The sequence below is a fragment of the Anopheles coustani genome, chromosome 2 (assembly GCF_943734705.1).
Source record: "Anopheles coustani chromosome 2, idAnoCousDA_361_x.2, whole genome shotgun sequence".
NCBI lineage: Eukaryota > Metazoa > Arthropoda > Insecta > Diptera > Culicidae > Anopheles > Anopheles coustani.
The window spans coordinates 15,773,238-15,787,392 of record NC_071289.1 but is presented as its reverse complement, the minus strand read 5'-3'; the positions used below and the strand labels follow the sequence as shown (position 1 = coordinate 15,787,392).

Genomic DNA, 14,155 nt, shown 5'->3' with positions numbered 1-14,155 from the left:
TGTGTATATAGAGAAAAGGAAGGAATGAACGAAACTTAGAACGGCGTTTTCGAACACCATCAGTTCTAGCAGGAGAAAAATAAAGAATTAAAAGAATAAAGTTATTTCCTAAATCAAGGTGAATCACGAAATGCTTATTAAAATTTAAAATGCTAAATATTTTGAAATTCTCTTATAAAATCTTATATGACTAAATATGAATAGCAAATGATTATAAAACGGACAAGCAACGTAATAACACAACACATATGGTCAATTATTACAAGTTTATTAATTTTACATCACAGTGAGTCGTTGTATGATATGTATATAAAGACGTATGAATGAATCCATATATATGCAGCTAGGGTCGCTTTGATTTGTGTTGCGTGTTATAAGATTGTTTGGTCAACCACTCAGAATGCGTCTGCCCCTTTAAAGGAAAACGATCATCAAAGCAGATCGACGCGTCAGAGACGCAGCCAAGCCTGCTAGCTTCACGCTCCAGGACAGACACTTCGACTCATCATCGTGGGTTGAGTTTACTCCACTTTGCGAAAGTAGAGATGAAAACTTGCCTATAGAAATGATCCTATGAAGCACAGTCTTAACCAGAAATGACGCTCACCGGCTCACGACCTTCACCGCCGACATGCTACGCTAGCGATGCGTAGTATCTCGGGTTTTCACAGCAAACGTGTATGACAACTGACAGCAACAGATAGCTTTGCCCCAATAGAAAATCGTTGCTTTCCGAACGCTTCTAAAGTCTAGCGATTGCTTCAAGAATGTAAAGGAAATGTATTTTTGTTCCCGAACAGTTTTAGACAAATATGAAAACAAATATATGCCATGTTTAGTATTAAACCTGTTGTGTACAACTCATTTTATAAAAACCACGTGCTTTGATACCGTCACTAATGATAGCGGAACCCTACAAATGTCAGACTCTTGGAGGAGTCAGCATGCCAACGGTAACGTCAAGCGTAATTTTGAATAATTTCTGTTGAAAAATAAAATAAACTCATATCAACACATCGAAATCGATACATTGTAGTATGCAAAATACTGATAAATAATAAATGGATCAGAGTGTAATTGTCTGTTGAATTGGTTCAACTAAAACATGAAGTCAAATAAAACGTTGCATTCATTTCGCTTTCTATTAAAATTGGCATATGATAGGACATCCTCAGCGATCAATTGTTACGTCGCGGTGTTGAGTGAAAGTTGAACCATCAACTACAAGTAATTGATACATTTCAACCGCTATACCTTTCTCATAATGATAATTTGCTCGATCTCTCGAAGATAGGGGTAGAGTAATTTGGAAGATTGGGTAGAGTATTTCAATAACGTTAACAAGTTTGTTGAAATAATTTTACAAAATAACGATAGTCGAGCTGAACCGTTTTACAGGCTACGAACCGTAACATAAACGTATACAAGCAAATAACAACAAAGTTGAACAGGCCATTCTCTTCGGATCATAACACTACCACGCATCATGTTGATCGATTGAGTAAATGAGCATGGGAAAAAGCGAGAATCAGTGTTGCCCGATTAATACGCTTGTAGCATAAATTGCGGTTTATGTTTTAAGCTTACTTTATTCTTCTATTTTTCTCTTCTATTTTTACCAACCAACCTATTTTCTTCGAAGGCCGTCAGCGAGGACGAAGTAATGAACTTTCCCACACATGTGTTACAAACCGGCACACGAAAACCCGTTTACTTGCATCACGCTGCTGTGACATGAGATCGACATCGAATCATTTACATATGAAATCAAAGGAAAACGCAAAATATGTTTTTTTTCTTTTCCGATGATCAGCAATCTTTGCTTTTGGAATTTTTCGTACCGAAAACGTAAACATGAGTGGTACATAAGACGGGTAGGCTCGAAAAAGATGAAAAGAGGAAACGGGTGTTTGAGGAGCACATAATTTGTGGCATTTTATCACCAAACAGGTTGGAAGTTTTAGCTGCGAAATCTTTCCAGCATTTCTATTCTTCTGGTGGCATTGACACCAGCGAAAATGGGTAAGATAACAGGAAAAAAGATGCGACAGTCGTTGGGTGAGCAAACAAATTTACGTTTATCTACCCATAAACTATTCGCTTCCGATAGGAATGATTGCTGATGCATTGATTGGTGCACATTTTGTCGGCTTTGCAGATTAGAATGGGCAGCTTGAAAACATAATCAATACTAAGGAGATTACCAAAACAATGCTGAAGTTTGTATTATTAACTATTTTTTTATTAATGAATTTTTATTATTAAAAAAGCGTTTTCGAAAGTTCACAATGAAAGCTTTAAAGCTTTATAGTAACGCATTCCAATTTTCGTAGTAACGCATCCCGTATAACACAACGGAACGCTTGGAATGATGGAACGACGCATCGAATATACGCAAACTATGGAAATATCTCTACCCATTAAATGCCGTAAGAATACTGAAAATATCGTTATTTGAAAATCTAAAAACATATTCAGCATGTACAGATTGACCACCATAACTAAGTTTGGGTAAACAATACTTGGAGGTATGTTTTAAAAAAAATATTGTATGTTTTTATAAGAGGTTAGCCATTTAAATTCCTGTGCCTCCAGCTCAAAGTGTCCCACTGTGGTGTCTGCCGTCTAACGGTGCGGCAAAACAAAAACATTACTCGCCGCTCGCTCTCCTTCTGCTGCTGCTGCGTTTGCGCCGCCGAACACTAACGACCGGTATAGGAACCGCGACGGAGTTCGGAACGCGTCAGTCTCAGGCGAACGGTCGAGAAAGCAGCAGCAGGTTTCCGGTCGCGTCCGCAACCGTTCGCGGTGCGCCTTGGATGAAGTGAAGTGAAGAAAAGCAAAGCAAACCGTACGTGTCCCAAACAGAACCCTGCGAGACGGAGCGCGCAACGTTGTGGCGGGAATAATTTATCGCTTTGACACACAAAAACACAACCAGCAAGCGACCGGGTCCACGGCACGATAACGCACACGCTGCTGGTGTAGGAGCCCGGTTTAAGAACACGTTTAGGCGTGTGCTGCGGAGATAATCCAAGCTAGCCAGTTAGTAGTAGTACGCGTTTTACTCCTAAACCATCTCCGCATGCTAGATTGTTGGTCGATCTGTTCTGTTCTCGAGAGGATTGTCGGATTGCGCACGGTATTTTGTTTTCGTGCCGAATCCCACAGCATCCAGCGGCAGGGAGATGTGTAGAAGGTGAATTGCGCAATTGTGAAATCATTGTGACAGCACGCACTTCGCCACCGGGAATTGGCGGCTTTTTACCGTTGCGATCGGATTCCTGTGTTTTGAAGGTGGCTTTTTAAATCCAGTTGATGCTGTCCTTCGCAAGATAGAAGAGTGAAACATGTGATGTACGAGACAAGGGCAGTGGGGAGCTCGAGAAGAAATGATGGATGAGCTCGAGCTGAGTCGTTGACGTGTGCCGCGTGGTAATCAAATTAAGCAAAAAATAAATCCCCTCAGGAGCAGCCCGTGCGATCATCGTTCTTCGCCGTCGACGCCGTTGTTGTCGGTAAACGCATTAAAATCGACCCAGTCAATTGTGGAACGCGGGGTGCAGGGCAGGCTCCATGTTATCGTTTCCAGCGTGGCAGAAGAAGTGAGTTTGTTGTACACTATCGCGATCGTCCAGTTTTCAACCGCTAGTGTCGTGTGCCGGAACACGAGGTGGGACGATGCGAGGTGGCGGGGAATCACGTGGAAAGAAGGTCTCGGGGAGCTGTAAGGAGGTCGTCGGAAGTGCGAATTATGCAGCAGCCGCGTGTGCGAAGATCACGAGAATGGTGATGGTGTGTGAAAGCAGGCGTTAAACTTGATCGCCTGATCCTGTTTAAATCGTGTGTAGAAAAATAATAGCGTTAGTGCGTCAAAATAAAAAAAGATAGAAGCAAGAGAAAAGATGCACACGCAGATGTGTAAGTGAGAATGCCGGTGTGAAGGAAAGCCAACCATATTTGAAAGTGAAAGTGATCTTATGATTTATTCTAACGCCGTGTGAAGGTCTCGGTCTTAAATTGGTGGTAAACAAAAAAAAAGGAAAAAAGAAAATAGTCGCCTCCCGCGCCCAGTGGATGAGAGTAAGGTGACACGGAAATTTTTCCATCACAAAAGGCCGCCCTGATGAAAGTTACGGCGGCTTATGTTACGCTCGCTCGTGTGTCGTAAGAGGAAACCGTATATCGGATAATACGGCGCCAACGAATCCCGTTACCGTTCCCAGTAAAGAAAACAAAAAAAAAAAAAATAAAAAAGTATAATATAGCGCGACACATAAATGGAAGGTTCAAGGGCTTGACATTATTCGCGGCGAAAAGCGTTCACTGAAAACTTACCCTGGTGTCAAGCGAAAGAAGGAAAATTAATGTACCAAAGTGACGAACCTTTCGGCCTTCGTACAAAACGGCAGATTATAATTCGCAGCCATAGTTTACGCTGCATCGGAAGGGCGAATCGAGAAGATAACTATTTTGGCCATTTCTAGAGCGGCACCAAGTGCACGTGGTGAAAGGCAAGGGAACCACCCGAAACATAACACAAATCGAACGCGAGTAGCACGGAAAAAAACGGAGCAGGCAGGAAAAATAAAAATTAATCCAATTGGCCACAGCCGAAAAGGGCTCTGCTCTTTTGTTCGGGCAGCGTTGCGAACCGAAGAAACCAGTTTTGCTTGGCCCGTTGCGGAAAGACGGTAAGTGCCTTAACCTTGTGGCGCGATTGAACTTTTGCCGTAGCTCATCTTTAACTCCGGGAATTCGATGCTGACATCAGCAACGTGCTAAGGAGGGAGAGAGGAAGGTAGGGGAGGGGAGGAGAGAATGTCCGTGGGCGCCTGTGAATGGGTGTGTGTGTGTTTTTTTTGCCCCTCCAACCGGTGCACATCCCGTCTGCCAACTGCCATTTTAAACGACTTCCTTTCCTGGCAGGGACCAGCGTTCTACCGCATTTCACGGAACGTATTCTGGAATTTGGTTGTGCAATAGGAAAGCTGAATCCAAGGGGTTTGATTTTGGTATAATTAAAATTACAAAATTTTGTTTGTATTAATTTGCTTTCAAATATTTCTCATTAAACTCCAACCATTCCGTTTTAATTTTAGACGGTTTAGAATACATTACATAGACGTCGAATCTCAACCGTGACCGGACCCTCCCCTTACGGGAGGACTGACTATCCCCGTATACATAGGGAAAAAAGTCTCGTAAGCCCTCAACGACCTTGTTGGCGTTATGCCAATAAGAAGCAAAATAAGAATACAATGAATTCCAGTACGTAATTGAATTTCAACTCGTATATTATTACAAAAATTAGATTGGATAATAACGTATGGAATCGTTATATGGAAAAGAAACGCTGTATCCGTTTACATTACAACTGTGTTTGAATACTAGTATGTATAGTATGGTTATCGCAATTGTTGAAAAAAAAAATGCAGTCATAATATGTTTAATAGTTTATCATTAATCAAAAAGAGAGCACTTTAACATCATGGTTGAGAACTCGGTTCGTTTATTTTTGTTTTCGAACGGAATGAGCACAGTTTCATTTCGTTATGCTTAAGCGGTGTGTATGCTCGTTTTGAAGAAAAAACGGCCTCTTCGAACATGTTTGGGGCATTTTGCTTGTTTTCCTTCCTTTTTTTTCTTGCCAAAACGGATACGATTCAATATTATGCTCATGTGCAGCGGACATGACGTCTCCTTCACATACACACGCTTGTAAGCCCCAATCAGGCGAACAAGCGACCACCGATCTCTGCGCCACTTAGCAGCTGACGGCGCAGCAAGCCATTGCCGGTCATTCCCTTTCGGTTCGGTTCGGTTCGGTTTGGTTTGTAGTTTATTTTTGCGTCTTCCCGTGGTGAGGTTCGAGTTTCGTCCCACGGCCACGAGAAGAAAATAGCCGCGCGCTTTCGAAGGGTAAACAAACAGACACCACAAAGCGCAGAGTAAGGAAGCAAACAAACGGTGAACTTGCAGTATGGTCCGGGACTCGCTGTTACCGGCAACCTGGATTAAATTAATTGTACAGATCAAAAGGATAGCAAAACAAACAGCACCATCCAACATCCTTTCAGCGTGGTTTCGGATCCCATCCCAAAGGAGCAAGAATTTTGGAGCCTTCAACTGTTTATTGAGCATCGGTCGATCTTTAGGCACGGATGGGATGCTTAAACCAACAGCAAGTGCGTCGAGATCGAGCTGAAATGGAAAGAAGCGTTTGGAACGAGTGTCACGTTACACGAGGCGCATGATTTTACCGCAGCATAGCGGCATTCGGCACCTTGGTCCCATGTGTCGCTGCAGTGAACACTGCATGATTGATTTCGTTGGAGCATTACAAAACTGACAGCAAAAATGGCATCACCACGAACGAAGAAAGACAACGGGAAAGACAACCCCACCAGAACCATCCCTTTCGGAGAAGAAGTGAAAGGAAACCCGTGCAAACACGAGACAAGGAATTGCAGAGTTAGCAACGGAGAATAAAATAAAACAACCACCATGTTAAAAGTGAAAGATAGCAAGTGCACGACTGGGCGAGCTTGAGGAGTTGGCCCGCAACGCAAACGGGTAACTTTTGCATCGCTGGGACGTGATTTTAGCGCCAAAAGGGTTCGAGTTTCCTTCACCTTCGCCATTTATGCTAATAAGCGAGGAAAGAACTCCGAAATGGTTCCGGATAAGAGATTGGAGGTTTTTACCACCACCACCGGGACACGTCCACGCCGGGACTTGAATTGTAATTTATTTATGGAATGTGTTGATGTTGTTAATGGAAACAAATGCCTACCCGCATACCGAGGCTCCCGCTGAAGGTGGTGAGGACATTTGATTGGAATTCGTGTCATTTGGAGGGGGCATTCTATCTCTGGATTGCGATCGCGACGGTACGTACGTCCGATGCACGGTAGTTGTCTCGTTGATATGGTTGGATCCTATTGTTGATAAAATATGTTTTATCGGTTCGATGATGGAAGCCGCTGGTCGGTAACGGGAAGTTTCCCCGAGCATTAATGCAGTAATCACTGTACAGCAATCTTCGTTTCTTTTCCTGGCCTACGTCTTACACACTAATGGGTGTTTAATAGTCCTTTCTGCAGATGCGAGTGGAAAATTACACCGACCTTTTTGTACACATTCGAATGAAACCGTTAAGTATAACTGTATAACGATTTTTAGGACCCACCATACTGTCCCTAATTGATTCACGTTTTTGAACATATGGATTTGCGATGAGCTGGAACCGATGGAACGAAAGTAACGATCGATTGTTGGACGTTTACTTATTTTTTATCGTTCGCTCTCCCGCCCCATAGAGTGATAATGACCATAATCGAATCGATTAGTTTGGCTTGATTTGATGCCCTTTTTTTACGGCTGGGCCAAATTACCGAAGCTCGCGTCGCAGGCTATCAAATGACAGCGATCTTGCTTGTCGCTTTCTCTTGCCCTGGTGGGGGTGAGAAAGGGGGAGGAAAGGGACGTATCATTTCCGGTGGCAAGCAGGCGCCTGCCGAAGCCGAGAGAATTAAAAGCACTTCAATTATGTTACATCAGGGAGCCTTCGTTCGCGAGGTTCGATGTTTCGAAGAGGATGGTGGGCTTATCTCATTGATTTTACATTATGATGCTATTCTGGAAGCAGCTTATCAAAATCTCACCACTGGCATAAAAATACGTGTACTTTTTTTCCTGGCGAAATATTATAGCTATTTCATTTCTGTGTTTTATTAATCAAAATCTAAATTAATGGCCAGAGTCTTTTTCTATTTCACTTTAAAAAAAATTATTTGAGATAAGAGAGAATTCCAAGCAATGTTCAGCTCCGTTGAAATATCCGTTAGGTTGTTCAAAATCTCTTAAAACTGGTTGAAAAACTGTTATTTAAAATTTTTACAAAAATTTGAATGGTAAAAAGATTTCTCTAGAAATGTTTTTTATTCATCTGTTAAATAAACAAGTGTATATGTTACAAAAGTTTGCATCATTTCTATCCATTTTAATGAAAGCTTTTGGCCTCAATGAGACAGATCCACTTTTTGCAGGTTTAGATGTTGTTCTATTACCAAAAAAAAAATACAAGCTCTCGACTACTGAAAAAAAGACATATGGCAAACAAACTTCAACTCCGTCGGGTGGTAAACAATTGTTTTCGATTTCGTCATATTGCGACAACACCAGCGTCATATCAAAACAAACGGCGATAACCCGCTTGCGATGGCGGCTGTAAATCTGTGTCGAACAACAAACCAATCGAACAGCCTTACATGAACGCTGTATTCTTGGAAAAGGGCGACGTTTTGAGGCGATGTTTGCACCTAAACAAACACACTCCTTCGAATGCCCCGTTCGAGCGCTTTTACGCCGTAGAGAATTGAAGCAACTTAACGAGAGGGTTTTGCGTATGTTTGTGGGCTCGAACGTCCGCATCCTTGGCATCCTGAAAGGAAGGGTGCGTACGTGACCAATTTTCCACTCCAACCACCCAAGGGAGATAGGGATGGGATGCGCATCGGTAGCTCGAATTTCAATTTGCTCGCCGCGAAACAACAGTGTGTCGGTTCATTTATTTATCTTCATGGCTTTGTCATACCACCTTCCCGCACTGTGCTCGCGAAAAAGGGGGCGAGACCCTGGTACCGTCGCTATCGTTATTGACAGACGCAAGAAAGTGCAAGAGCGGTTATGTTGTAAAAATAATGTCAAATACAAACACCCACCCAACCGTAGGACGCAAGTCTGAGCAAGGGTGAACGAGCTGCATGAAGAGATAAATAAATAAGCAAAGAAGATGCTATCGCCGGGATGAGACGTGATAAAATACACCAAATGTTCTCACCATCGGGTGCAGAACAGCCGGCGTTCGTCGAGAGGCAACTAGGCCCTCGAAAGGCTACGCTCGTGTGGCTTCGGGCCAACATGGAAAACATGGCAACGATACGATGCGGTACCGTTGTGTTGTATGCTAAATTTCATCAGTCTCGTGTGTACGTCGCTTTGGTGACCAATTTGCTCGGGAAAACCACGGGGATTATTGCCCCGTCCCCTGATGGGGATCCTCTTTTCCGGGGAAGGAGACAGATTGGGGTCCTAATAACCCGACGGAGGGAAAGAATATGCCCATGATTGGAGGTGTAATCAATGCTTTCAACGAATTCTCATAAGGGAGTTGCCCCACACTAGGTTCTAGATGAGATAACAAGGCTCCTGGTTGAGTGTTGAATGTTGATATGGATACATGTGTTCTGATGCGAAGTTGTGCGGTTACCTTTTTCTACTTCAGTCAACCTTAAAAGGTTCCTCCAAGCGCTACCGGAACTATTTATCTCGAGCCGAGAAATCATCGCGCCTTCCGTACGTCGATTGCTTGCGGCGGCTCGTTTGAGGTCTCCCGGTCAACCCAAAATTCCTTCTCGCGTCATGTTCTCGGGGGTTCAGGTTTTGGGTTCACCGGGTCGGAAAAGCGCCTCCCCTCCATCGAGCAATTGCCTGTGCCACATATTTCCCTCATCGCCGCAGGCCGTTGTGGCTGTTTGTCTGCACGCTTTCCCGCAAATTACGCTACGCCACGTGTTTCCACGATGGAGGCGCCTTGTGTTTCACGTGCTCCGCTGGGAAGCCCGAAACCACGGGCCGTAAGGGAACGACACGATTAAACGATCCTGTTACACCAAAGCTGTTCTTACTTTCGCTCCATCTAGTCTCTAATAGCCGACAGACCTTCCGTCCGTTTCGCCCCTAAGGGTGGTATAATATTCGTGCGACCTACGAATATTAACGACGCAGTAAGAAGCACCAGCTTCGTGTTGTTTGTTTCGTTTATACCTTGCGCGTCTTGCGGGTTTACTGTTATGGTTTGCAACTAATGATCGCCCGGTGGAGCATAATGTGAGCACTGCAGTGATTTTGAACACCGGATTACACTGGAAGATGCAAAATGTTGCTAGCCATTCTGTCAAAGCACTTTCTTTAACCCAATAGTTTATTTTTCGGTGCGACATTTTCGTCTTAAGTTACATCATTGCAATGTTTTTATTGTACGAAAAGGGTTTCTCTATTCATTTGTTCGTTTTGATGATGAATGATGAACATTCTGACCATGATGACATTTCTAAAGTCAACTTATTAACTCCTAAGTCAAGTAGCGTATTAATAAAAGCTATTTTTATGCTTAAATAAGAAAAAAAGGTTCAGTATAAACATGCATTTTAAAAATTTCTTACGAATTTCTTTTCATTAAATGTAAATAATAGTTGGGCGATTTTATCTACTTTTAATGTGGTTAAATATAAAAACTTTTTAATATTATGCTATGTTCATTGCTAAGGAGTTTGATTATTATTTTTTAAGACAATTTGTTATTTCAAATAAAAATATTATAAAACTATTTATTTATAACTCACAACAGCTAGCGAAAGAGATTTTTTGATGGTTTATTGTAATGTTTTGTGATTTAAAAAAAAAATAAATAAAAATAATACAACATAGTAACGTGATATAATGAGAATCGCTTTTCTAAACCATGAATCGGTGTAGTAACATCTTTAGTCGGTCTAATCATCATCATATTTGTTGTTTGAATTATTGAAACAACAGGAAAGTAAGGGATACCTTCTTGCGAGAAAATCGGCTCAAAACAAGTTAAAATACTCACTGTAAACATTACTACTGCATGCTCAAACAACTGTTCGTCTACGGCTCATTATTTATCTTCCTTCCGCCCTTCGGGAAGCGGATCATCATCAACAAAGCGCGCCGTGATTCGAGCTCGTTCCCACTTCTCGCCGTCCCGCGCATAAACATCAACATGAGGGAACCGCCCTCTCCACACACACACTCTTCCGCCAGATATTTCCCGCCCCTGTCCACGGTCCAAGAATCACTTTTGATGTACGCACAATTTCCAACCCCTATTCCGCACCCCCACCACGACAAACACCCTCACGCACACACCACTCCAAAGAATGTGTTGATGCTCGACCTCCTCCCCACCTCCTCCCCACCCCCTTCCCACCCCAAGGGCGGAAAACAGAACGGAAATGTGTGTGACAGAAATAAAATTCTATCTTCGCTGGCCGACTTTTAGCGTGCGTCGTGCGTCCCCCCGCGCGCAGCCTCCTTGGACCCGGACTCCGCGGATCATTGCGTGTCGAGCGCGCTTCTCGCGTTGTTTGTTGTCATGTTATCTCACTTTGTCTTCGCGAGACCGATGTTGCAGTCGGTCCCGCTCATGCTCAGCGAGAGCGATGTTCCGGCAACGGCGCAACCGCTCGACTTGTTTCTTGTTTTTTTTTTTTGGACGGGGGGGAGCGATTTCCTGCCGAATCCAAAGCCAAAACATTGGTGGCCGGTGGTGGCGCTACGCCATTTGCTCTCGCACGTAACGTTTCGTAACCGCCGATAACGCACGGGAATGGGGCGCGGGGGGAATGGAGGGTGGTGGTTCAGGAGCAAAAGTACGAAATCTTCGCCAACGGAGTATCGATTCGCTTATCAAGGTCATAAGTGTTATTCACTTTCGTCTTCGCATCGTCCTCGCTCACCCTTAGAGGCGAAGAGTTGTCGTACTGTGTTGTTGTTATGGTTGCTGAACTTTTGTTTTTTTTTCCCCTCGACGGGTTTCGTCCGCTCGTTCGTTCAACCTTTTCGTTTAGCTGATGAGGCTTTGCGGGATTTCGGACGGAAGTGTACGACTTGAAAGTCAGTTGGGTGCTTCCCCGTTTTCGGGCGGCTTGCCGGAAAAAGGCTTAAGGGATCAGATTTACGGGGTTTTTTGAAGAGCATGTGTGTGCCTATCGGAATACGCACGACGTGGAGCAATAAAGGCGTACAAGTTAAAATGCTTCTTTTTTTTCTTCTCCCAAACTCGTTTATCATGCCAGGCGTACCGCTTGAAGCTGCCTAATCCTCATGCTGACTGTGCAACAATTTACATATTTAAAGGGCAAAATATTCCTACCTTTGGGACTTGCGGTTTAAATATGTTTCGTTATTTCGTGCTTACTGTTTTTTTCTTCTGCCGGATCTTAAAAGACCCGGGCCTGAGGTTGGGGTTGCGAGTGGTGGCCCGGGGGTACGGTCATAAAAGTGGGCGAATCAAAATACACACATTCACACGCCAGCCTTCACGTTGCGTGCGCAGCCTTCCTCCTAAACCTCGACTTTGCCACTCGATTGTCTTGCGTTGAGGGTGTGTTTGTTTGGTTTGGGAAAGTTGATTACAGAATTTGGCTACCGTCATCCGTTTGGGAGAAACCGAAAACAAAAACACAAAAAGCAACTTGGGACAGTGGATCGACATTGTCGTCGGGGCAAAAAAAACACACACAAAAAAAATGATAACCTACGCAAATTCCCAGAGCCAACCAAAACAACAGCAAAAACTACGCGTGGCTACCAAAAACACGCTGAGTGGGGTCGGTGGAAAATATGGGACAATTTTATACTAAAATTCAACCACCAGTCTCACCGCCTCAGGGCAGGGAGAGCCAGGTGAAACGTACAGGGCGGGTGGGTGCGTGGATTGAATGGGCCGTAAAATGCCACATGAATGAAGCTCGTACATAATGAACCGGTCTCGCTCGAAGGAGGGAAACGTCGCATGTTCGCTCGGTAATTGCGTCGGAGCGTTTACTAATGCGTACCCACGAAACTGATACTGATTATCACGCCAAGTGAAGAGAGATGTACAAAATGAAACAAAATTAAAACAAGATCAAGTGAGCGAGTACTGAAGCGGCCGCTTTCATGTTGGCATGGAAAGCGAGGTGGTTGGTTTGTTGTTTTTTTCTCCTGTGGTTTGATTCGGTTTGATAACATGTTTACTGCTCTCGACGGGGGGCGCATGAGTCAGTGTGGAGAAACCACAAACCTTTCACTGGCTTGAATCACCTACTTTTACTTACCGAGCATCTTTGCTGAGTACAGTTTAAAAGATTACCTGTTGAGAGGTTAAATGGGAGGCGGGCGGTAACGGAGAGATTGGACGCTGGTTCAATAAATGTTGACGTTTTTTACACCTTACTTGCTTGGTTGTCGGTAGGTTTCATTTTCCGTTACAGTGCTTGAAGAAATAAAGCCACGAAGAAGTTTGATGTTTGTTTCACGTTTCATTATGAAAAACAAGTTACTTTTAAACGAAGCATTTCAATAAACATGTAAATGAAACTTTTCAAACTTAATGAGATAAATCATAGCACAAGTATAGAGCAAACTTAAAAAAGGAATTAAAAATATACTTTACTTAAATCAACTTCTCCTAAAATTTAAGACGTATAACACATTAGAATTTTCTGGAAGGTTTTGTATAAAATTATGTTGTATTCTGTTAAAACGCAATTAAAACACTTATTTCAAAATAATAGAAATATAGGTTGGAGGTTTAGGTTGGAGCATAATAAATCAAGCTTGAAATAAAGTGTTTGTTTAGATTTTAGCCATCGAATCATATGGTTCATGTTGAAAATGAGTGAAAAATCTGTCAAATGAAGAAACTACAAGAATGTGTGCCATTTTTACAGTTTTATTGTTCGATTCAACAACACACTTTTCCCCCAATAGTTCTGCTGTACTTTGAAATAATGCCCAAAGCAAAACAGAACTTGAAAACTAAAGTGGCTACTGTAATTAATAAAATACAGTTACAACCTTTAGAGCGTGTTGTTCAATGAAATATATGATCCCCGTGCCTGCGGCGAACCGGAACCAATATTGCGCCGTGTACTTGGCGTATAATAAAACCATCCACCCTCGATCGGACGACTGGGCGGATGCTTCGGTGTCTGGTTTCACAGCCGGTTAGTGTTGTTCCTTGGTGAAGGTGTGGGTCCGCTCTCCTACCGAGTTCCCATCCGCCATTGGTGCAATTAAAAATAAACAAAATGTTGCAACGAACAAAACCATCCGTTTTCCGTTTTATTGCACCAAACGCGCTATATAGACGGTGTATCCATTCCACTGAATGCTCTTTGAGGCTCGATTCCGAGAGTGTGGAAGATGGAGAGCTGAAGACAGCTCGATCGCTGCATTTGTCAGACCTCGATCTGACTAATGAACAAGTGTACCGTTTGGGAAAGCACTGCTGCTGTGGTGGTTGGCTGCTTTTCCGGGGCTTTTCACAAGGTCGCCCAACACGGCAGAAATGGCTCGT

General features: G+C 43.2%; 1 protein-coding gene and 1 non-coding gene across 2 annotated transcripts in view; one reads left to right on the top strand and one right to left on the bottom strand.

Moving 5' to 3' along the window:
- Positions 1-390: 390 nt before the first annotated feature.
- Positions 391-588, bottom strand: LOC131267906 (small nucleolar RNA U3). The gene has a single exon (XR_009178482.1). It is a non-coding gene; the product is annotated as a small nucleolar RNA U3 (small nucleolar RNA).
- A 2,186-nt stretch (positions 589-2,774) lies between these two features.
- LOC131266738 (uncharacterized) overlaps positions 2,775-14,155 on the top strand; it is a 45,524-nt gene continuing 34,143 nt past the window's right edge. The window contains exon 1 of the mRNA XM_058269354.1: positions 2,775-4,694. The gene's annotated coding sequence lies outside the window, so the exon portion shown is untranslated. The remainder of the gene's footprint in view (positions 4,695-14,155) is intronic.